Here is a 23,445-nt window from a genome sequence, read left to right as displayed (position 1 = left end):
CGACCACTGTCCTCTGACGTGGCTCAATCAAATGTCACACAGAAATGGCCGCTTGCTCCGATGGAGTCTCACTCTCCAAGAGTACAACTTCTCCGTTAGACATAAGAAGGGAAAGTTGCATAGCAATACGGATGGTTTGAGCAGGCTAATTTGAATTCTGCGTTTAAGGGTCCCGTCTAAATTTTGGAGTTATTATTGTTAATTTTGTTAAGCCAAAAAGATCCTCTCTCATTTCGCAGGATTCCCTTCATGATTGCTGAATTTGTCAGCACGAAATTGCTTCAAAAATTGGCATAGCGAAATGCAGCATTTTTTTTTCCTGCACTTATGTCTTCCTTGAAGCCTAGCGGGTACAAAGTGAGTTCCAAGGCACGTCATCTCGGCGCAGAGCCGTGTTGTGTGGTTCGTTTTGCAGTTGCCTGTCCTGGTTGGATGTTTTGGGGCGGTGACATCATTACACAAGTGGTCGCTGCGAGCCAAGGCATCACCCCCTGACCACAAGCCGTACTCTTCCTGCCCAGCGGTTGTCAGCGCTGGACAGTCGAGATTTTCTGGGTCATGGAGGCGCTGTTAAGAACGGCCCGCTGACGTGCAAGTTTTGCCGGCCAGTTGCGACAGCGGGCGTCAACTTTTCTTGGAACACCGCCGTTACGCTCTAGCCTCGTCGCCGTTGTGACTAAACGCGATCGGCGGACCAACTATTGTTACTTACCCCCCACCGCAGACCTGATCTGCTATGAGCGGGGGAGTTGCCGCGGGAACGTCTACGAAGGCCCCTTCCCACGCGCCGTGCAAGACGCAAGACAATGGACACCACGGCGGCCGCGCTGCGGGGATCAGCTCCGAGTTCTGCGAAGGCCCTCTCCCCTCGGGGGAGGGGGTGCCGTGAACCTGTGCGGGTGTGTTTGTGTGTGTAATCTCTCGCACAAAGAGGTGGCTCGTCTCCTGGTCGAACGTTTCCCTCACCTTGGGATCGAGGGAGGACCGAGTGTTTATAAACCGCTGTTGTGCGGCTGCTCAGTGCACTTTCTCTCGCAGTCATGCTAGACTGATGAACTGCAACGTCCTGATGTTGATACTGTAAATAAACCCATATTCCTCGTTCTCGATGAGAAGCAGTCCTTCCCTTCAACAACGTCCTCAGCGTGGATAAGTTGGGCGACGGCATGGGCCAGCTACATTCTAATTCATGCCCGACTCCAATCTTGACAAATGATTACGAGCGATGGAATTGAGCCCCCAATCCTGACAACATGCGCTCCAATGGGAGTGACCTGCCAAAGTTAAGACCATGTTTCAGCTGGCGGCTCAAGCAATCTTCACTTTTTTTTCGTTTCTGCGTCCGTTCTGCCTGCGTCTGCGACGAAAACGAGAAGTGGCAATGCAGATAAACAGAAAGAGGTGCGGGGAGGTGGTAGCGTAATGGTTAGCGAGCCCAGCTTCCAAATGGAGGATGCTGCGAATACGTGGGCTCGAATCCCGTTGGTTTGTTTGTGAAAGCAGCTTGCTGTGCTGTCTGGTGACGGCGAAGCTCAGAATGAGGCGGCATCCTGACGACTACGGTCGCCGTCAAAGTAACAGAATAAGCGGGCGTGCAAGGTCACACCTACAGCCGAAAATATATTCGGAGGAAATATGCTCCTGTCAACAAAAAAAGTGGTGAGTAACGAGCGGTGTTGTTGAGCGAGGCTGTAGACCGATAATGTCACCATAGACAGGACCACGCTCCAATCCCAGTGCTCAGCGGAACGGTATATCGACAGCATGTCAACTAGCGTGTAATTAATACTTCATTAAGGTCGTTGCGTGTTTGTGTCGTGTCCAACAGGAGGCCAGAAGTGTAAGAGATGACACTGGAGAGAAAGCGGCGAGCGAAGTCCGCGAAAAGTACTTGAAGATAGCCATTTGAATGTCGACGCCGGTTAAAGAAAGCCTGCGACTTCACTTGCTCAGGTCGCCAGAAAAGCTTGAGTAGGAGCATGCCACTGGGCATATTTGGTAACCACACCGATAGACACACTCTTTGCGGAAGTGAACAGAGGAAAGGGACCTAGTGAGTTGGCCGCCCTTTTCGAGCTCTGGCATAGTTTGAAAAGTGAATGTGGCGAAGTATGACGCACCAAAATAGTATATGCCAACCAAAATGAATCAGCGTGGTCATACTTGCGCGACACGCCATGGTGGCCTGCCACCAGGACATCATGAAGTTGCAGCGATGACAGTTTTCATTGGGTGTTTCAGAATAAGAACGAGCACATTAGAGACGTCCAAGGGATGTTTCTGCGGTACAAGAGCACATAACACCCCCCCCCCCCAAAAAAAAAAACGAAAATAAGCTTGCGAATAGGGGCATCATGAGATCGAGCGCTGCGGTGCTTGTTGATCTTGTTCAGGATGACGTCAGCGTTTCATTCAGCGTTCACAAGCAGTGTGACGAAGTTCAATGCGTAGGGATAGCTTTTAATTATTATTTTTTTGTTGACGTCATCACACGTCAGCGCGGGAAGTTTGAAAAATTTAAGATCAGTACGCCACGTGGTGGCACTCACGTGAACTAAACCCTCGCGTGCAGAAAAGCTGGATATGGGGGCGAAATGCGAAAACATCCGTGTGCTTAGATTTAAGTGCCCCTCAAAGAACCTCCAAATTTCCGGAGTCCACCACCACGGCGTGCCTCATAATCAGATCGTGGTTTTGGCACGTAAGACCCCATAATTTTTAAACTTGGATCACTGGACATGTGACAGTGGGAATTTGACGCTCTTCCATGACAGAAAAGAAAGAGCTTTAAATTGATCCCGAGCTTGGTGGAATCAAACCTGCGTCACATACACATCACACAATCTTGTCTAAATATATATTCACGTACGCGCCCCGTGCATACATCGTGGCGGCGGCGCTAGATGGCGCAGCGTGTCCATGAGGGTGCTCGAGAAAGGAGGCCGGCTGAATAGACGCCTCACGCGTGACACGTTTCAGCTTTGGTGATAACTTACCAGCAGATGCTGGAAATGGTGGGCAATATACACAAGCCGCGCAATATAACATATGTACTAAGCATTTATTCTCTTATTCCTCGTTTTTGTGTGCGCTGCAGGAACAGAAAGATGGAGGTTTACCAGATAGGTCAGTTTTGAATTCTAATGCTGTTGAAGTCGTTTCTTCTTTTCCTATTGAACTTACCTTGCGTTTTTGTTTTATGTAAACTATTCCTTGCATAATTATGTCTTTATATTTATTGCGCTTCTTCTCTCGTATTATGCCCGGTTGTTCTAACTTTTTTGTTTAAGTTCTCTCTGATTTTTTTTTTTACTTACATTCTCGTATAGTTGTTCTTCTTTTTATATTACTGTATGCGTGTGCCAGCACTCAGACCTTAGGATCTTTCCTGGGCACGTTTATTGATTGATTGATTGATTGATTGATTGATTGATTGATTGATTGATTGATTGATTGATTGATTGATTGATTGATTGATTGATTGATTGATTGAGTCAGTCAGTCATTATCACAGCGACATCTGCTACGGACTCACTCGCCTAATTCTCTTGTCCACCGGCGACTCTCGCAGGTCTCCCAAAGTGCTTTGCGAGAAGTCTGTAAAGAAAAATAAACGCCCGATGCCAGCAAATCCGACCCACTGACTCCGTTCTGCCACCCCAGTGTTGCTGCTGCAAAGAACAGCGCCTGGAGAACGCACCGCCAGCTTATCCACAAATGCGGTGCTTCGACACCGGAGGCATGAATATAACAAGTGTTAGTCACGCTGCTCGGCACAGAAACCACGGTCGCGGCTGGGGCCGCACATTGCAGGTGACGGCAACCCACACAAACTTCACAATTCTCGAAAACATTAGGCAGGCATCGCGGAACTACGCTAATATTATGATCATTTCTATACTATACATTACAGATCTACGAATACGTTTAAAGCATGAGTCCTACTTTTTTTATACGCGACAGCACTTAAAACAAATGCCTTTATATATACAGGGTGTTTCTACCAAGATTTTAAGTAATACTTAAAAATAGCCGTTTTGAAATAAAAGGACGGTCCCTTCAGAGACGTCAGTGGTGTATACTACGTATACACCACTGACTGAGTAATTAGTGGCTAATTAACGAAAATAATTGAATTTACTATTGAACATTTAGTTCCAGTGGGCTCATTGTAGCAATTGGAAAATTCGCCTTTTTCAATCTCCTCTGTTGCCCTCGACTGTACGCCGCTGGAAAAGTTTTGAAAGGGTGCCGAGTGCTGTCGGCCGTCGATTTGTGAACCTGTGCCCATGTTGAGTGCGCCACGGTTGTGCGTTTCGTTAATTGCGAATAATTAACCCCGGGCAGCATGCCGTTCCTGGAAGCCATGTAGCACTCGTTGACTACTGGGTGAGCCGGCCTGAGTGCGCTGCTGTGTTAACAGTGCGGCCGATAAAGGCACGCTGAGTTCTGGGTGCCGACGTGGCTGTCTTGGAGTTTGTTGTCGCTTATGTTGTACCGCGCTTTTTGTATTCTTTTTACAGTTTGTTTAGACCTTTCGCACATTCAAGAAGACTTCGAGTGCAGCCTACCGCGTCGGATTGATCAAAGCGCTGCACTTGTTTACATCGACATCTACAGCCACAGAGCGTTGTTAGCGTCAAATATTGGGGGAAAGGCGCATAGGTGACATACGAAATAATGTCAAAAGGTTGCGAAACACACATATCTGCGCTTATGAGTCGCGTTGGTGCACCGTGCGACGAGTCAATATTTGAGGCCGAACCACTTAAACAACGGCAACTGTGATCCAGATACATATATTACGGGCTGTTAATTTATTACTTATTCTCGTTTTTCTTTAACTTCATCTTACATATTTTCTGCGCGTGCGATAAAGCATCATTATAGAAAACTGTGCTCGCATTAGCGCTCATTTATATGCCGTGTTCTCTCGTGAAAACGCGGATGCCATCGATGACACCATTGGTAACTGACCGAGTTTATGCCGCTGTACCGAATGCACCGTCTCTTATTTCGTGTTAGACGCAGAGGCAAACAGTGCATTGTCAACATGACATGTTCATACTCGCCCATCTACGTAGCGAATGCGACCGGCAGCCTGTATACGGGAATTAACAGTGACGTGCACGGATGTTGGCACAGCGCTCTGTCGCCGCTTATATTATTGTCGCTTATTGGGTGCGCGCCGCGCGAAGCGAGTTGATTTCAACTCGCTTAGGCCAGAACTGAACTATAAGAGCAGTTCACTTCGCCCTTACTTGCTTAATCTTCAGGTTCACCGGCAGCGGGTGCACGAACTCACGGGGTAGCCCTAACCTTCGCTGAACAGGGTCAACATTTGGCTCAAACTTCATGTGTATATGGCTTGAGATGGTTGAAGCTGCTCCATTTCAACTACGTAGGCATGTTTTTGACTCACTCTGAGCGCGATTAATTTTATATAGAAGCGAAGGCGCTGCTGCTATCAAGTTAATTGTTGCTTCGACGGCCGATTACGCAGGTATCGGCCGACGGATGGCCGGCAGGTTAACTTTACCGGTGCCGTTGACAAGAAGGCCCGTCGCAGTATAAGACAACTCGCGCTCGTCGCTTGCGTCGTTGTCGGCCTGGTATGATAAAATGGTCTCATCGACGCCCTGTGCTGAATAATCGGCCAATCGTTGGCGTGAGTGTCTTGTCGGTCTCGTATAGACCCCGTGTCACTGTGCCTTGAAAGAGCGTGCGAAGTCAGGCACGCGCTGCCACCACCAGGAAGTGAGGGCCGACGCTGTATGAATACTTCGTCAGCAACGTGATGTTTTCAAGTCTCGCCCGAGTGTAAAGCACGGGCTTCTCGTTAAATTTGCTAGTTATCAATGAAAGGCTGCAACTACGTGGCTCACGGTGCAGACCGTGGTCCTGACTAAGACCGGGCCACTTTCGGTTTTAAATTAGAGTTGTAGTCTTACGCTATACGCACGTTTTTCGGCGCCGCACCGACGTCGAGCAACCATGTGGAGTTTCAACGCGGTACACGGCACGAGTGTCTGCAGGAGCGCGTCCTAGTGCTTTCCTTGCTTTCTTTTTTTTTTTCTTTGTCGGGGGGTCTTTTCTACGAGATTGGCCTGCGCACCCTTCCAAAACGTTTCGCCACTAACCCGCTAGGGCAGGGTGCATGCGCCGTCGGGCCGTGATAAGAGGTGGATTGAAGCGAGCTCTCCGTATAAGCCATATCTACTTTTGCCTCTGGAAAAATACGATCACCCGCGCAACTGTGACCCGACGAATTCGACCCGACGAATTCTGGCTACCAGAGCGCGCGAAAGGCTGCAGCGAGCGCGAGCCCCTCGAGCAGGCGTCCCAGCAAGTGGGCGCTAGCGCGTTGCGGCTCCGTGCTCTTCGCTTCGCAGGGCATTGCATGGCTGCCCGTTCTATCTCAAAATGCTTACTTTTAACTATTGCCTAAAATGTTCGTAGAAATACCCGGTATACTTCAGCACATAATCGGCCAAAAACAAAGGCTTTCTAATTTGTACCGCATTACGGCAGCACGTGCCCCTACATTCGCTGGAGCCAAGGGTTTTACGGGTTTTTTACAGCACGCCTATTTACTGTGGCGGGTCTCAAGTTCCCTCCGCCTATGCAGCGTCGCTTGCAAGCCAAGTTCGGTGGCCGCTGTCGGCAGCTGGGCTCCCTCAGGAGTCCTCACGGTGCGAAGGAAGAGACATTTATAATACGTACGTGATGTGCATCCTCAATGCAGGACTAATATATCCCAGCGTTCTCCTACGTTGTTTTTTTTTTTTATTATTCTTCCTCCGGGGTACCACAAGTTATGTGCGATACAGATGGCCAGCCTAAGCCCCGTGGTAACTTTTGATGCTGCAACGACTATCACATACTAATTTTGTATTTATTACACGTTCTAAGAACTCAAAAAGAAAATAACACTTATAGAACAGGCCCCGCATAACGTTGGTTCAGAGCACCTAAAAAGATACGTTTGGATTAAACTGGATAATTCTTTTAACACCAAGTCGGTGAGCTCCAACATTCGGTACCGTTTGCGGGTTCTCGCACGATCGAGTAAGCCCGACATTCAACCGACAACGTCGTTATCAGCAACATGCGATAGAGCCACGCCTTCGACCTAACAGAGGCAACTTGACAGCGAGTACTAGAGGGCGCATCACACAATTCTTGAAAAGTTAACCCAAATTCCAAGTGCAGTTTAAGTAGCTAAGTTCTAGGTGATCTTTGCTACTGCTCAGCATGCAGACAGTCTCGGTTTCCCCATCTGTCTCACTCCTTTTACTCTTTCAATACATTCGCGGTATTGGCACGAAAGATGCGGAGAAACACACCGATCAGCGCCGTTTATCCTCGAGCTCTGTGTGGGCCAAATCCGGAGCCAAGATCTGCCGCACACTTCTGGCGCGCACAATCTGCGAAAGGCAGGAGGCGCGTGTGCGGCAACTGCGTCTCGGGAGAGAGAGGCTCCTTTGGGCGCATCTGCGATGGATGCCTCCATCCATACTGGTTCCGCGCATAGGGCAGGACGAAACGCGCCGCTCCTCTGCTGCCGCGTGACAGGCGAGGAAAACATGGGACGCGAGGTGGCGAGCGCACCCTTCGAAAAAGGATAGCGCGAATGTCGCTTCGTCCCCAACGTCTCCTCGGCGGCGGCCATAATCCATCCTGGTTAGAAGGTCAAAGAGCTCATCGCGTAAACAAAGAAGTGCCCAATTGATTCCCGAGACGCCCGCGGGACATCTTTTATTCAGGTTGCCCGCCGCGCAAAGTTTTCGCCAGTATGTGCGTGCGTGGCGGGGGAGTGCAGTAGGCCTGATAATGAATAATGTCAGCGGCGGCAATGGAAATTGCCGCACCCGGTGATGAACAGCAACAGCGGCGGTTCGACGAACCGTCCAAGAAGCAGCCGCGAGGAGGAAAAAGAAGAAGCGCGCACCAAAGTGCACACCAAGGGTGGAGCCAAGCTCAGTGGCGCCAACTCCGCCTCTCGGCGCTTTTTATTGGCTCCGGGGGCGCAGCCGCGGGCCTGCCAACTCCTCGCTCACAAATCAAGCCTCCCGTCGCTCCTTCCCGGGGCGACGCGGGCCCCAGGCCCGCCCTCGAGCGCAGGGCCCCCTCGCTTGCCCCCCGAGGACGCTGCCCCTCACGCTTCCTCGCCGCGCGTCACCCGCAAACTCCGCACGCGACGCACGAGCCCGGCGAGTAGCGGCGCGCGTGCATAACACGCTTAGGTCACGTGGCACACTGGCAGCACCTGACCAACTTTCGCGCCTACGGATCGAAAACGCGTGGAAAGCAGAGGGTGACACGTCGCAGACGTGCAACAAGGCGCGGCGATCCGTGCTTCAGCGGCTTTCGGTTCGCCAACTTGAACCGAAGCCTATGTTGACCTCTAAGCCCGCCAAGTCAAGCTGTTCAAGAAAGGGAACATGTTACACGGTAGCGCGCCCTGTACACGACTGAAAATCTTCCTTTTGCCACAAAAGCGGAGCACGCTGAGCGCGATCAAGTTGGGGAAGCGCTCGCGAGTTCTTTAAGGAACTCGGCGATTTGTACCTATTAAAAAATATATTTCTCAGGGACGTTTGAGCAAACTAGCCTGGTGATCTTCAATACGCTTTATGATGAACGGCAAGTTATACTTCTGCATGGGTAACATAACCGATCATCACAAAACAATGTTCCTTTCGTAATGCATTTACAAGAAGGTGAAATGTGCCAGGTAATCGTCAGTGTAGAGCTGTTGGCAATGACTCTAATCATGTGAAAATTCATGAAGTGTTGGTGGCAATGGATCATCATCGAAATATGTTAGACGTGAATTCAAAAAAGTTGTACCAATCTCTTGCTCAATAGAGTCATTTCTTTCTCATTGGACCTCAGCAAATGTGTGGCTTTGAAGAGCATTCAATAAAAGTTAATTTCCGCATTTTTCGCGCAGCTCTCCAGTACTGTTCATTACACTACCGCCACTTGGCACAACTTGAGATTGATGTACCGAAGGCATTTGATCCGAGTTTACCGTGTCTTCTAGTTGATATTTGTAAGCTATGTTACAGTTGCTTCGATAGTTCATAAAATGATTCGCATGTGCTACAGTGTAACTGTTCTAAAGCGTCATTGTGCCGAGCCTGCGTCCACTGAAACAAGGTTGTCCTCACTTCTGTCTAGCGTTTTCTCGTAGCCGTTGTGTATAAACTTCCTTCAGCAAAAATTTATTTAGATTGCTGGGTTTCGCGCCCCCAAACTGCCCGGTGGCTTCCGAGGAATGCCACAGCGCAGGGCTTCGGATGAATTTTGACGAATCGGGTTTCGTAAGCGGCCACTCAAATCTATGCACACGATCGGTTGTGCATTGCGCCGCCTTGGGAAAGCAGCTGCGCCAACTGGAAATTGAACCAGCGACCTAGTGCTCAGCAGCGAAACGCCGTAGCTACATCGCGGCGGGTGAAATGTACTACCAAGATTTGTTAGCTAACGCCGATGGTACGTCTAGCCTTTCTTTTTTCAGCGCACACCTAGCTAGCATCCAAAAAGTCTCATCGTTGACCTAGCTTGTGCTCTTGAGATAAATTTGTCCCTGAAGTTCTCCTTGTATGTTTTTACGCTGGCTCCGTTCTAGGCTGGAATGAGGCCTTTGATTTTCTTTAGACTCGTACAAGGCAGGCACACATTGCTGACGAAAACACATACACCGGCGCTTACACGTCTGTTTCGCAACACTTTTTCCACATTCGGCGGCGCACCGGCTCGTGACTCCTTTTTGACAACAAATGTATTTTACTGAAGAGCACAGGAGATTGGGCAACTTACTTCATGGCCGACCTGCAACACTATAGTTTCATTGTGCTGTTTTCACATTTCCTGTGTCCCTTGTATATTCGTCTCGCTTTTTTTCTTTTCTTTTAGCTGATTTTTTTCTTTTGTTTTAGTCTTGCAGACACATGCGTGGTAAAAAGTTCATGTTTGCTTGTTTTCCTAAAATCATGTTCAGTTAAAAGCCAGTGCTTATTACGTTGTGTCTGCGGCCTTCCTCTATGACTTCAGTGCACTGTTATTATTAGGTTTGAAATTTATTTCATGTACTGCAGGTTCCTGACTATGCTGTGCTAGGGCATGCATTCAGCGTTTATGCAGTGTACAGTGTGTTTTTCTTTTTACCTGCACCAAATTTTTAAAAGATGCCTGTGGCAAATTGCACAATTCTAATCCTTGATCTAAATTACTCGATCAGGTGGCCATTACTTCTATGAGAAATCAAAATACTTTATTTAATAAATAACATAATAACGTTCATTAATTCTGTAATTATTATCATTACGGCCACCATTTCAATCTAAAGATTATAGCCGCTGAATTCGCAAGACGTATCCACTTGGAACGAATTCTCTGGACTGCACCTTTTTCGTGATAACGATTTCCAGGGTGTCCGACGAAATGAATTAGCGTCCCAGTAACTTTCTTTAACGAAATCGCTGCTTATTCATTGAAGCACAAAAGTAACCAAGCGCCTCGAGCTTCCAGTCGCGCGACAATTTTGCGTGCATCCGCGGGCTGCTTTCACGCTCAGAAAAACACTTTTATGTAGCACGTGTTGAGCAACAGAAAAGCTGTATCGGGAGTTGTTCATGTTGCTCTACAATTTTCTCATTGGCCCATTTCATATAATTATAATATTTGAGAAGTTGATAGGCGTAATGAAAAAAAAATAATTTGAGTATCTCCACGCGACGGCAAACAACATTACCTTGGTTCTGTCCAGCTATGTGGCATTCACATATTTTTAAACTATGGCTAAAGTTAGCTGGGACGCTCTGTATATCATAAGTAACGGGTCTCTCCGCATCCCTGACCGACTGTTGCATAGCTTATGTAGCATGCCAACTGCTCGCACTCCTTTTTAAACTATGCGGTGAATATGGCCAAGCCAACTCAGGGAACTGTCGTAGACTACACCTAAGTACTGCACCGACTCCACTTACGGTAGGTTAGCAATATGTTAACGGGACCATTAAAAGGAAAAAACCAATACCGAGCACTTTCTAACGTTAAGTGAAAGGCGAATCTTGTTTCAGCAGGTTTCTATGGTATAGAGTTAATTCTGTAGTCGATGATATAAGGAGCCAATATCACTGTCTGATGCAAAGAAAGCAATATCGTCTGCTTATACATATGTTTGTACATCTGGATGCCGAGGAATAGAGCTCATCAGAACGTTAAATAATAAAGGAGAAGTGACAGCTCCTTGAGGAACACCTCGTGATTGATTATGTATGCACGAAGAAAAGCCCCTTAGAAAAAAAAATTTCATTATGGGGTTTTACGTGCCAAAGCCACTTTCTGATTATGAGGCACGCCGTAGTGGAGGACTCCGGAAATTTCGACCACCAGGGGTTCTTTAACGTGCACCTAAATCTAAGTACACGGGTGTTTTCGCATAAAAGCCCCTTAGAGAGCAGTAGAAGTTCTTTCCATTTAAAAATTCACATATCCAGTTTACAAGATAATTTTTAAACTCTAGATTTCGTAACGTATCTAATAAAATTACGTATTCTACACTATCGTAGGCTTTGGAGATGTGTAGCGTCACAATAGCCCCTATCTGCCTTTGGCGCTACGCTAATTATATTCTTCTAAGTCCACGTAAGCATGCGAGATTGAACAAGATGGCCGGAATCCAATTTGCCAGGGATTAAGCAAGTCTTTATTCTCTACAAATTTAAGCATACGGACATATAGTATTCTCTCGATTAATTTCACCAAAGTTGAGGTTAGCGCGATTGGACTAATTTTATCCATTGTATATCCTTCCCCATGATTTTTAAGAACTAGAATTATTTTAGCAATTTTCCATGCAGAGCGGAATCCATTAAAATCTGACTGAGTGATTTATTATAGCTAAAAGTCATCATGACCTTCCTTAAATAAAATTTTGATCATAGCAGCGGTTACCCCATCTGCGCCCGGAGCTAAATCTGACAGTTGCTCCTTGATTTGAACCAATTCTAACATGCTATTTCTACAAACTCATCCGATGCACTTCGTAAGCTAGAACACCCAATTCGGTAAAACGGACCCGCCGCGGTTGCTCAGTGGCTATGGTGTTGGGCTGCTGAGTACGAGGTCGCGGGATCGAATCCCGGCCACGGCGGCCGCATTTCGATGGGGGCGAAATGCGAAAACACCCGTGTACTTAGATTTAAGTGCACGTTAAAGAACCCCAGGTGGCCGAAATTTCCGGAGTCCTCCACTACGGCGTGCCTCATAATCAGAAAGTGGTTTTGGCACGTAGAACCCCATAATTTTTTTTCGGTAAAACTGAAGAAAATCTAATTTCTAATCCCTTCGCAATTTCTTCTAGTGATTGGTTCGTTTCATTGTTACTGAAGACTATAGAGTCAATATTATTTGGACACGGAAGAACTTTCCTACTGCGGAGAAAACTGAACAAGCTCCGTTTAATTTTATTGTTTGAGAAGAGACCAAAATGCTTGCAGTCATAGGCGCCGACTACGGCGGGGCTCCGGGGCCAAAGCACCCTCCAGAGCCCCCCCCCCCCCCCCCCCACCACACACACACCTATAGTGTAATTACCAGAGCACTGTCACCCACATCATTTGAGGTTTCTTTTGACTTTCCTCGTACCTCTTTACTTGAAATTTTAATGGGGCTAATGGCTTACTTTATCATTGTTGGCGCGGACGCTCACGTCGTTTAATTCGTACTTTCGCTTTATTTCTGCAAATCCTGAGAATAGGAGGACACGCACATTAGAAGCGTTAGCGGTGGCTGCCCCATCCGTATTTTCGCACTTCAAAATTGTTTTAAGTTTCCACTATAAATACCATGCATACACACAATATAGTTAAATATACACACAGGACAAAGTTTATTATATTTTTGAAAGAGATGGAGGTAGCCAATTAAAAAATATATTCCTAAAGGTATGGATACCCTACGCCTAGAGAATGAATATGTTTATGTATGTTCACCACGCTTCAAATTGATTTACGTGCTTTTCTTACCATGAAAAAAACCTATAGACTTCAATGACCTCTTCGGAAGAGACTTTTATTAATGGCGTGTGAAATGCACGTGAATGTTATGTGTCTCAGTATTGCTTGTCTTTCCAGTAAGCAATGCTAACGACTCATGAAAAAGAACATTTCTAATAATTTACAACATATATTAGGGATGAAAACATCGTCAGTTGTATGCAAATGTCATAAATATATAAAGGGTGCCCAAATTAAGTATCACGCAGCAAGATTTAAAAGAAGAGCAATGCGTTACTCGAAGAAAACCTAGTGCATAATGTTTACAGTGCAGTGCAATAGCTGGCAGTAATTGTTTCGTTACTGGTATTTGTATAGGTAATTGATTAATTCGGTAATGAATTATGTAACTCGAGACGTACTATCCTAATTATCAAAGTGTCAATGAGGCATTTGAAGGCACAGCCAAGGCACATCTAAGTGCGGTATTTTCAGCGACGTACTAATTGCGCACAACTTTTTTTCTCCGGTTTATACACCCCGCGAAATATGGAGAATACCACATGATTGCGCTCCCACCCAGATCATTAAGCAGCGCCCTTGAACAGGCTCCCTCTGAGTTATCCAGGTCGAAATAAAAGAAATAAAGAAAAACATCGTGATCGAGCTTATCTGCCGCGCCCCGGCCGAAGCAACACGTCGCGTTTGGTGTTAGTTGGAAACAAGCTGTGATAGCTGCTGTCTTAGTGTAGATAAAGTGCAGGGACGCTTTTTTCTTCTTGTTGCCAAAAAACTTGTAACCACAAAAGCGAATTGAAACCGTCAGTGCGAAGGTATAAAGGTGCGTTTTGTTTCGTCCCAATCGCATGTCAGATTAGTTCAAGGCAAGGATAACGGATGTCTGCCGTAGAATTCCGGCGTTGGTGATCAGAAAAGCCACTGAAGATGTGATAAAGCGGACTCAACGCCCTAGCTGCAAAAGGAGACCTATTCGAACACGTCCTCTAGGCAGCAGCTGGTGTTCAATGGGGCTTACGCATTCATAGATAATAAGGGCACACTGAAATCTGATGTATTTTTCTTTTCTGTGCAGACATCCCCATTGCCAATTCGGCTCATTTGGAAGTGGTATATTCATTTTCTTGAAAGCATTGGTTTTGCCTTTTCTCTACACGTTGGTCGTTTCCCGGTCGGTTTATTTCGCTTTTATTTTTTGACACGAGCCTGATTTTGCAGCACGTATAGATTTCATGAAAAATAAGACTGTCGCTTTAATTTGGCTTTGGTCCGAAGCAAGTTTCTGGCGCGAAATATAGCTTCGCGCACGCTCTTTCGATGTGGTGCTAGCAAAGCCGGTATTTTGAAACATTCTATGCCTATTACATTGCTTTTCTCATTTCGTGCGGGGTCAGAGCGGCGCTTCGGCCGCGTTATCAAGGGGCTCTTGTTATCGATGTCAACAGTCGACCTTGAGAGACAGGTAATAAGTGTGGCGTAGAAATGAGAGAAAGGAATAACTGCGAAGCCGTGAAACCTGCTGTTGGTGTTCCTTCCGTACCATTATCAAGGTCATGCGTTGTCTCTTCGGGTTTGTGACAGGCGCTGCAGTTGCTTTCAATCAGCTTATTTGAGGGCTCGGCTTTATGATGTGGGTGGGAGCGAACTCACCTGTCGTTTTTCATACTTCGTGAGGTTTCTTTGCCAGTCGGAAAAAATTGTGCGCAATTAGTACGTCGCTGAAAACGCCGCAGTTAGATGTCATTTCGGGGTGCCTACAAATGCCTCACTGACACTTTGAAAATTGGGACAATACTTCTCAAGTTAGATAATTAATTGCAATTACCGAATTAAATCTCAGTAAAGCAAGAATTACTGGCGGCTACTCCATTGTACTGGAAACAATATGCACTAGGTTTTCTTCGAGTAATGCAACTGCTCTTTTTTTTTTAAGTCTTGGTGCATGGTAGTTGGGGAGAAATGTATAATTCCCTCAGTAAACGAAATGAGGCCCAGCCGGATTCACCCGAAATCAGAATCAACAGCAGTCATGCGCAGCAGCGCTTATACTCGGACTCACCAAGAGCGAGAGAGAGAGACAGGCTGCATTTTCGCCGGAAAGGCGAAGCAGTATTAGTGATAGCCAAGTATGCGACAATTACTCGAAGGAAGTTTGCACCACCGAGAGGAATCAGGCTGTGAAATTGAACTGTCTCCTACTATGAGGTCTTGTATATACTCATATAACGCCGTAAATTCAGGGATCAATTCTCCGAGGTCACATGAAGTTTCTTCAAGTGCAAGAAATATACATATATATGGGGTTCAGAAAGCTGGTCGGGCCCCATGGAGCGCCCCACCCCCCCCCGGAAAAATGACAACTCTCCGCCTATGCTTGCAGTCGTATTCTTTTCTTCTTTGGCTTTTTGGCTTTTGAATCTGTATGTTTAAAGACCGTTCGAAACAATTTATAATCGCTCCAATTTTTAGGACTGTGGTAATGTAGCAACTTTTTCCAAGCGGCTTTTCGGTTTCTGTAATCACGAGCGCATTCTTAATTTCACCAAGGGCTGTATGAATTTCTGTTATTGAGACGAATCTCAAATTGAGACTTCTTGGGAGAACTTTTTAAAGCGGAACAGATAATCATGGTTTTTTGCTCAGTGCACGCATCAGACAGACATCAAAGAGCATTTCGTAAGCATATTTTTTAAATATTGTAATTGATGAAAATTCGCACCTAATCATTCATAAGCGTTACAGGGCCTGCTACTTCAAAAACTACTGGAAGTAAGATCTACCCCGCATGAACATAATAGATCCTGACTTTACACACGTTAGCCCATTATCCAATGAGTTGTTCCATAATCTCACAAATCTGTTCTTAATCCCGATGATATGAGGTGAGAATTGAAGTCACCTGACAGTAGGATGTCCCGTCCACAAGAACTAAGAACCCTACCCAGTGTGCGTGTGTCCTGTACGACAAAAGGAAAATATGCAGTTATATTGGTAAAGGGGCAACATCCAGGGAGATTAAGCTGTATCGCTATGATTTCGCACTCAAGAATAGAAGGTTGAAATGAAATTTTGGCCTAATGGCAGATTTGAGACGAAATAAATTTAATTATTCCGCCACCCCTAGTAGGACGGTCTAGACAAAACGGTTTGTAAAATTTTATTTGAAAATGTTCTGTGGAATTTAACGAAGCTTTTTGTAAAGGAATTAAATCACGGTTAAATTGTGCAGTTAGACAAGGTAAATCTACACAAGCAGAGTATGAAGAGCGACAGTTCAACTGAAGCACTTTCAGCGGCCCTATGGTTTAGAAAGTGCCGCAGCCGAAACTGGCTTCTGTAGAATGCTTTCTTTTGCTGCAGCACTGGGCTGACTTCTCTTAGCTTTTGAGTGAGGAGCGGAGGAGGAATCATAGAGTGATGGCATTGGTATTTTATACACTCGAGCGTTTTATTCCACATCTGCCATTTCCAAATCTGTGTTAACCAGATTACCAGTACCAGGCCCCACGGAAGAGGAAGCCGAAGGTTCGATACCATCAATAGAAGAATGGGTACCTCAGCTTCTATCACTAGTTTGTGGCTTGGGATCAACTGGTTGCGTCGTTGCAGGATTTAGACAGGTAGCTTGCATCAAATTAGATAAGTGACTTGAGATGGCCTGCGATATACATTGCCGAGGCTCATTGCCAGCCGTTCCATAGATTTTGTATAACTGCCCTTTCTACAGCGGCCTCTACAGTTGCTGTTAGCGATACGTCCGAGGTAAGAGTTTATCTCCCAGTAGCACCCACCATAACCAAGTGCCCTTTTTTTCACAATGCTTATCACCTCCTTCCTAGAACAACGTCGTGTGTCAATTATTTCTACCACCTGCAATTCTTCAGCCTTAACAAGGCAGTTAGAATAATTGGCTGGATGACTTCCACCACAGAGGCAGCATCGCTCATCCTGGGCACTACAATCACTTTGATTGTGCTCTCACCCACATTTGCAACAACGATGACTTGACTTGCACCCTGCACTACTATGGCCGTATCGCCAGCAATTACGAGATTGTAGCAGACGCGATGCCAGAGCTTCAACTCTGAACACAAGGGGCCACACCTTTAGTTCTGATGGACAGGAGGTTCCTGCGAATGTTGCAATCATATATTCTGTTGGGACCCTCTTATTGTCTACCACTCAATTGCAGCGATAAACAGCAATTACTACAGTCCCAGACAATCTCTAGTGTTTCTGATGGAGATAGATCAGCATCGACACCTCTGACTATTCCCTTAGTGCAGGCGAGGTGAGCAGGGATGAAGGCACTCACTGGCAGTGACGAGAATGATGAACCCTTAAGCAACTGTCTCACTTCTGGGATGGTCTGATATGCAGAGGTAGAGATTTCTGGATAGCCTGGGGTTTGGTCAGCCGTATAGAGCCTCCGTTGGAAGGAACCAGAGCCACCATGCTGCTCACGCCACTGCGGGTAAACAAATTCAGAGGTAATTTGTCTGTCATAGTAGATGCTGTTTAAGGGGAAAAACCCCTCCCGGGCGAGTTTTTGGACATCAGCCTAGGATGAAGCTGACGCAAGAATAATTAGGACATCAACCAATAAGCCTAGAAAAGCCCAATGCCACCCAAAACCTGGCCAAGTAACAGGAGCCACAGACGAGTCCGAGGAACGCTCGAATGCGGCAAGCTCACGACAGAATGCGCTTCGCTTCCTCTTGTTGTTCTTGTTGTTCTCCTAAGTGCTACTTACAGTATACCCACAGCAGGAGATTGTCCATGAATCGGGTGATTAAATTAGGTGTATAAAAAACAAGGGGGTTAACAATTTGAACGTTGGGGCTGTAAAAGTGTCCATCTGCTTCACCTCGTCTTTCTCAGTACACTTAAATTGCGCATGTCATGTGTACGTGTTGAGAGAGTCTAATCACGAGCTAAATCAAAAGCCTTACATATGCCTTTAAACATAGACATTCTTTTGTATCCGTATGGAACATGTTATTTGATTTCGGCCTGGGAAGATGATGGACATTTTAATGCTTCCTTTTCTTTTTTGTTTTTCGTTCTTTTTTATACAGTTGAAATGCATAGTTTATAGAAAATACGCATGTCACACCGCAATGCTGAATCAACCATCTCCTCGCGATCGCAGATTAGTATATTGAAACAGATGTGCGAACACACCCCGCGCTGGGCCTTTACCCCTTAATCAGTTGTGTGTAACTCCCCCTCCCCCCTTTAGGCGCAAATGTACCCGTATCTTTTTTCTGCGTCTTACTTCTAGTTTGACATTTCGTTTTTTTTTTTTTTTTGTTGTTGTTGTTGATAATTTTTGCTATCGAAATGCGAAGGTATTGACTGGGCCCCTCCAATTCAGGATGATGATGATTGATTGGCATCCCCTCTGAGACGGGGCGGTGACAAATACCCACTCACCTAGCCTGCTTGAGTTAACAACGTATGCTAACGTGCTTTTCATTATAACATTTTTGTATACGTCCCCTTAATCTTTTTTTTTTTCACTTCAAAAATTCTCTATCTACCTTGCACCGCTGCCTATGCTTGAATCAGATCCTGTCGTATCAATCCCTTACCTGCTTTTTTTACAGCCCAGCTCTTTAGGCGCCCGTTCCTGCGGTGAGCGTCGGCGTTCTTTGTCGTAACCGAGCGAACGATCACAGTGAAGGATGAAAGCGAATGTGGCGCGCAGTGGAAGATATATAGTGATTCGGAAGAAGGAGAGATGATGCTATTTTCTGCTACCCGTGAGGGAGCATGGCTCAGCATCTGGGGAAGGGGCAGAGAGGGAGAGAAAAGAGAGGTAACGAGGGGAAAGAAGTTGGGGAAGGCTCAGCTGCAGCAACATGTGATTGTGAACAAGGCTTCCGTATGGAAGCCGAAGCGTCTTGTCTTTGAATAAATTTAACATGGTCGGTGTACGTCTTTCTTTCTCATGCCATGACAGGACACCACAATGAGTAGGTGGCCGAGAGCATCGGCTTCAACGCGGCAAGCCCGGCCGCAGCAGCAAACTCGAGGAAGGCTTGCAGTGCTGCGACTGGGGATAGGCGGGGGAAGAGATCTTCAAGGGTGTTGACTGGAAGGCCGAGGCAGTGGTATGTGGCTGTCGTCATCTGTCGTTGCAAAGCTAGCCCTGCACAGTGGCACAGGATGTGTTCCAGGGTTTTCGGGGAGCCGCATCTCCTACCGGCAGGTGATGCGATGCTCCTTACGCTGAATTTCCGGGCAGTAGGCCATACGCTGCCTGTGATGAGGCGCAGTAGGAGTACCTGCTCTCCTCTCGTGAGTCCCTTCTCGGGTAGTGGACGAAATGGCTTTCCGCTAGCCACTCGCGCGTCCGGGTGGGCTGCGGTCAGCATTTTGAGCAGCCGGTGCCGCGTATAGTCGGACGCGGCTACCACGGTGGTTACAGCAGCCGGAGCATGGTGGGCTGCTCTGGCTGCTGCATCTTCATTTCCGGCTATTCCTAATGTGAGGGCAGCCAGTGGAGTGAGAGGGGGGTGCCACTCCTCTGGATTGCAGAGAGTTAGCCATGCAGCAGGGTGAGAGTGACTCCTGCTCGATCGGGTTCGAGAATAGTCCCGGGAGAGCCATGCGGGAGTCTGAGAAGATGGCCACGGGGACCTGCGGTGGGTGCTCGGCAAGGAGGTCAGCTGCCAGGTGGAGGCCAGCCAGGAGGGGATGAAAGACGAGGATGAAAATTGCAATTTTGGGAAAATTTAATGCCAAACACGCCAGATCCCAAACTAATTTCGGTGGTCGCGGGATGCGCCTTCCGTTGCTTCGGCGACCGAAATGCCACCGATCTATGAGGGCTCATGCGCTTCACGTCGCACAACACATACAGATAAGTAGTCAATGAGTTTATAAAGGTGATAAGGAGCGACGAGGGGTTATACGGGTCTTGGCACGGTTGATAATGGTTCGACGCGTAATGATAACGTACCAAAGGGTGGTAAGGGCTTATAATGGTCAGAGCAATTTTGATGAGGTTAATGAGCTCCAAAAAGGGCTTTTAAAAGTCGGATGAAGTGCGATGAAGTCGATAAGTATCGCATCGAGTCCAATAAGGTTGACAACAACCGATAAGGGTCGATAACGATGGGATCTAGTTCGATAAGGTTGATAACGACCGATAAGGTGTTATACTGCTCGGATCAAGTTTCATAACATAGATAATGACACCGGGCTGCGTGAAATTTAGCAAGTGGCACAATGGTTACGTATACTAGGACAAATGCCAGAGGTGTTTCTGCGCGATTTTTTTTACGCTTTGCAACGTGACGGTGTGCGCGTCCCAACCGTGTTCTGTGTGTGGGTCGCTTGTGAGGCGTCACACAGTTAGCAATAAAAATTTGGTTGGTCCCCCTTTCAGAGGAATCGGTCATAACACGAAAGTGGAACGTGTACACTAAGAAGAAGTGACAGCTTTGTTACATATTCGCAAATGAAAGTCCATAAATGTGCATAGTCTTTTATCAATTACACCCGCCGCGGTGGCGTCGTGGTTTGGTGCTGCGCTGCTAAGCGCGGGAGCCCCCATTTTGGGCCAAGTGGGTAAACACCCGCGCAACGTGCATTGGGTGCACGTTAGAGAAAATCAGGTAGTCAAAATGAATCCGGAGTCCCCCACTACGACGCGTGTCATAATCATGCCGAGGTTTTCGCAAGTACGACCGCAGAATGTATCAATTAATCAATGACAGTTTCGCTCGAAGGGCGAAGCAATGGCAGCGGTGGCAAGCACGCGTGGTTGGTGCTGCTGCGCAGCGTAAGCAGCGGCCCGGAGGCCAGCAGGCATCGCGACTGCGTCCGGTGGAATGGCGCGCGCGCGTTCAAAGGCGAGGCGCTAATTTGCTGAAGGCGGCGCGAAAAGCTACCTCCGCGGAAAGCAACCCCCCCCCCTCCCCCTTCCTGACTAAGTCATCCTAAGGTGGGTGCTGGCAGACACTGAAAACCTGTGGTCAGCATTATTCCTACATTATTGAAGCCTAGAGGTGATTGTGCTCACGCGAGAGATGGAAGACCCGACGTTTGCATGGAGGTACAGCTGCCCCTCTTGTCAACGAGGGAAAGGGTGGTTGGCAGTGGCGGCGAAGGGCAAATTTCAAGAGCGTCGAGTCATCACAGAGTCGGATCAAAATCACGAAAAAATAGATAGCTATTGGCATTACAGTGACGTTGAAGAAATCGGAAACTATTTCAATAGTGGGATGCTCGCTGCAGAAAAGTCCCCTAGACTGATTTCATTTGCCCAAAATAAATTTCGTATAGCAGCCATGGTAGCAATTAATGAAAAGATTTTCAGTACAGCTCCTTATATTCTTCAAGAGCAGAAGACGTGCCTAAAGAAAGAATCGCTTGTTTCTATGTTGTTATTTTTGTTGCTACACAAAAATAAGTAGGTTTTAAGCAGGATTCAATGATGTGCGGCTTTGTATTACCTTGTGCGTGATGATTTTATTGGAAAAACAAAAATTAAATAAAATTTACACAGGTTCTTAGCGTATTGAAACGAAGTGGTAGCGAATAAATTCCGGAATATTCAGCCACAAATTACTTTGTGTTTAAGGTATAGTGGAACACGCTACTGCTTTCCATTATTTTTCTTCCCTATTTGTTCGAGCAAGTTGACTATTCTGCGATAATTTATCGCACGTTCAATTAGTCCAACTAGTTAAATTTAGGCTTTGGAGTCTCCATTGTCTTTAAATAAATACTTTAGGTCTACGCGTATGCAGCAAAATTTTGCAACATTTGTAAGAGGGATGTCAAAAAGAAAACAGAACGCAGAGAATTTTGTTCTATCAGTGCATTTTTCTTTTCAATGTTATTGTCACATGCTAAGTGGCCGAACCTTCGGGTTCATAACCTTCTTGTATGTGTTTTTTCTAGGTTCCCTGCAAAATTACGCGAACAAGCAAGCATATTATAACCCAATATGACGAAGAAAAAAACAACTACGTCGTCTATGCTGTGCATGCACTGTGCTTAACACTCTACGCGATGCAACAAGGTAGACAGCATCCAAATTTACTTCTACTGTGACGCAAGGATGCCTACTTTGCACACTGAACGAGTGACAACATTGTAATGAAGTCGAATAGAACAATAAATATGGCACGTTCCCTGTGAAAACTGATGTATTAGTGACATATCAGTTTTACTTTTGCATGCAGAAAGAAGGTTTTTTGATAGCCGGCTGTAATTAAGGTGTTGCGCTGTTGAAGCTTTTCTGTATGTTGCGCCTTCGCTTTCGTGTATATATTGGACGTTATACAATGTAGAATAAACAGTTGAAAGTTGGCGCTCCCCTTGTTCCCTTCCGTCGTTCCTTGCTTGCGCCAAGCGATCATATTTATGGTCTACTCAGCGATATGATTGCACATGAGTGTAATTCTCCCGGATCACCAATTCCTATTTGATGGAAAGGTTTGTAGTGGCCGTGTATTATGGTACTCCTGAAAGCCAGTAGACCGGCGTAATTAAATGTTTCTTCGCGCCACATTTATTGACTCGATTTCCATCATTGTACATGGCAATGATTATATGAGATTCAAAAGTAAGTTGAAATGGCTGGCGGTGTGTACCGGAGTGTTCACCTATGCCTTCGCTATGGCACATTGCCACACTAGTATTTAGAAAGCGTAGTACCGCCGTTCGTATCGCACTTTAAAGCATGAGCAGCGCGATCAAGAACGTGCTTTCTTTTTCTATCTTTTTTTTTAGCAGCAAGTTTAGCGTAAATTTAACGCAGTGATACCTGCCTCTTACAAATAATCATCGACTTTTTCCCCCTATAACCTCTTCCATAAAGAATAAGGAGGAGTTGTGCCACTCTCGGTCGCAGTTGCCAGCCTTGTCCCTCCATATTTTCCTCTGTGTCTATTGTATATGAATGTTTTCATATCAAATGCACGAATCTGCGTGTTCGGTCGTAATGAAACGAACTGTTTCAACGCGACAGCGTAAGGAGCTCGTGTCGCAGAAAAGCCGGTGTCGTTGGCGTCGGTGTCGGCGGCGTTGGCCGTGAGCAATAAATACCAGAAGGCACTTCATAAATAAAAAACATATTGCAAGATGGGCTGGTGGGAATCGAACCAGGGTCTCCGGAGTGTGAAACGGAGACGCTACCACTCAATGACGAGTTCGCTCTTTAAAAACGGGACAAAATCGCCTCCAGTGAATGCGGTGTTGCCTTAGAAACGTGCCGTAGAAAGTTATACTGCGGTATATATCGGTAATTATGACCATGTAACTTACAGAAGTCGCAGTTTCACAAGTAGCGAAGTACGTTTCCGCTACATTTCTTCTGCGTTCTGCGCACACGCAGAGCCATCTTGCGGCAAACACAGAAGACCCCCTCCTCGCAATGTACGGCGCTGCCCCAACACGT

At 46.5% G+C, this 23,445-nt stretch overlaps 1 long non-coding RNA gene across 2 annotated transcripts in view; it reads left to right on the top strand.

Moving 5' to 3' along the window:
* Window positions 1-22,172, top strand: part of LOC140215556 (uncharacterized) — a 48,965-nt gene extending 26,793 nt beyond the window's left edge. Inside the window, exons 3-4 of one of the 2 annotated variants that reach the window (XR_011892438.1) lie at window positions 18,994-19,144; window positions 21,945-22,172. This is a non-coding gene — a long non-coding RNA (uncharacterized lncRNA). The remainder of the gene's footprint in view (window positions 1-18,993; window positions 19,145-21,944) is intronic. The other variant, XR_011892439.1, reaches the window with a different exon arrangement.
* Window positions 22,173-23,445: the final 1,273 nt, after the last annotated feature.

This window comes from Dermacentor andersoni, chromosome 1 (genome assembly GCF_023375885.2).
Source record: "Dermacentor andersoni chromosome 1, qqDerAnde1_hic_scaffold, whole genome shotgun sequence".
NCBI classification, from domain to species: domain Eukaryota; kingdom Metazoa; phylum Arthropoda; class Arachnida; order Ixodida; family Ixodidae; genus Dermacentor; species Dermacentor andersoni.
This window is presented reverse-complemented; position numbering and strand designations above follow the sequence as displayed.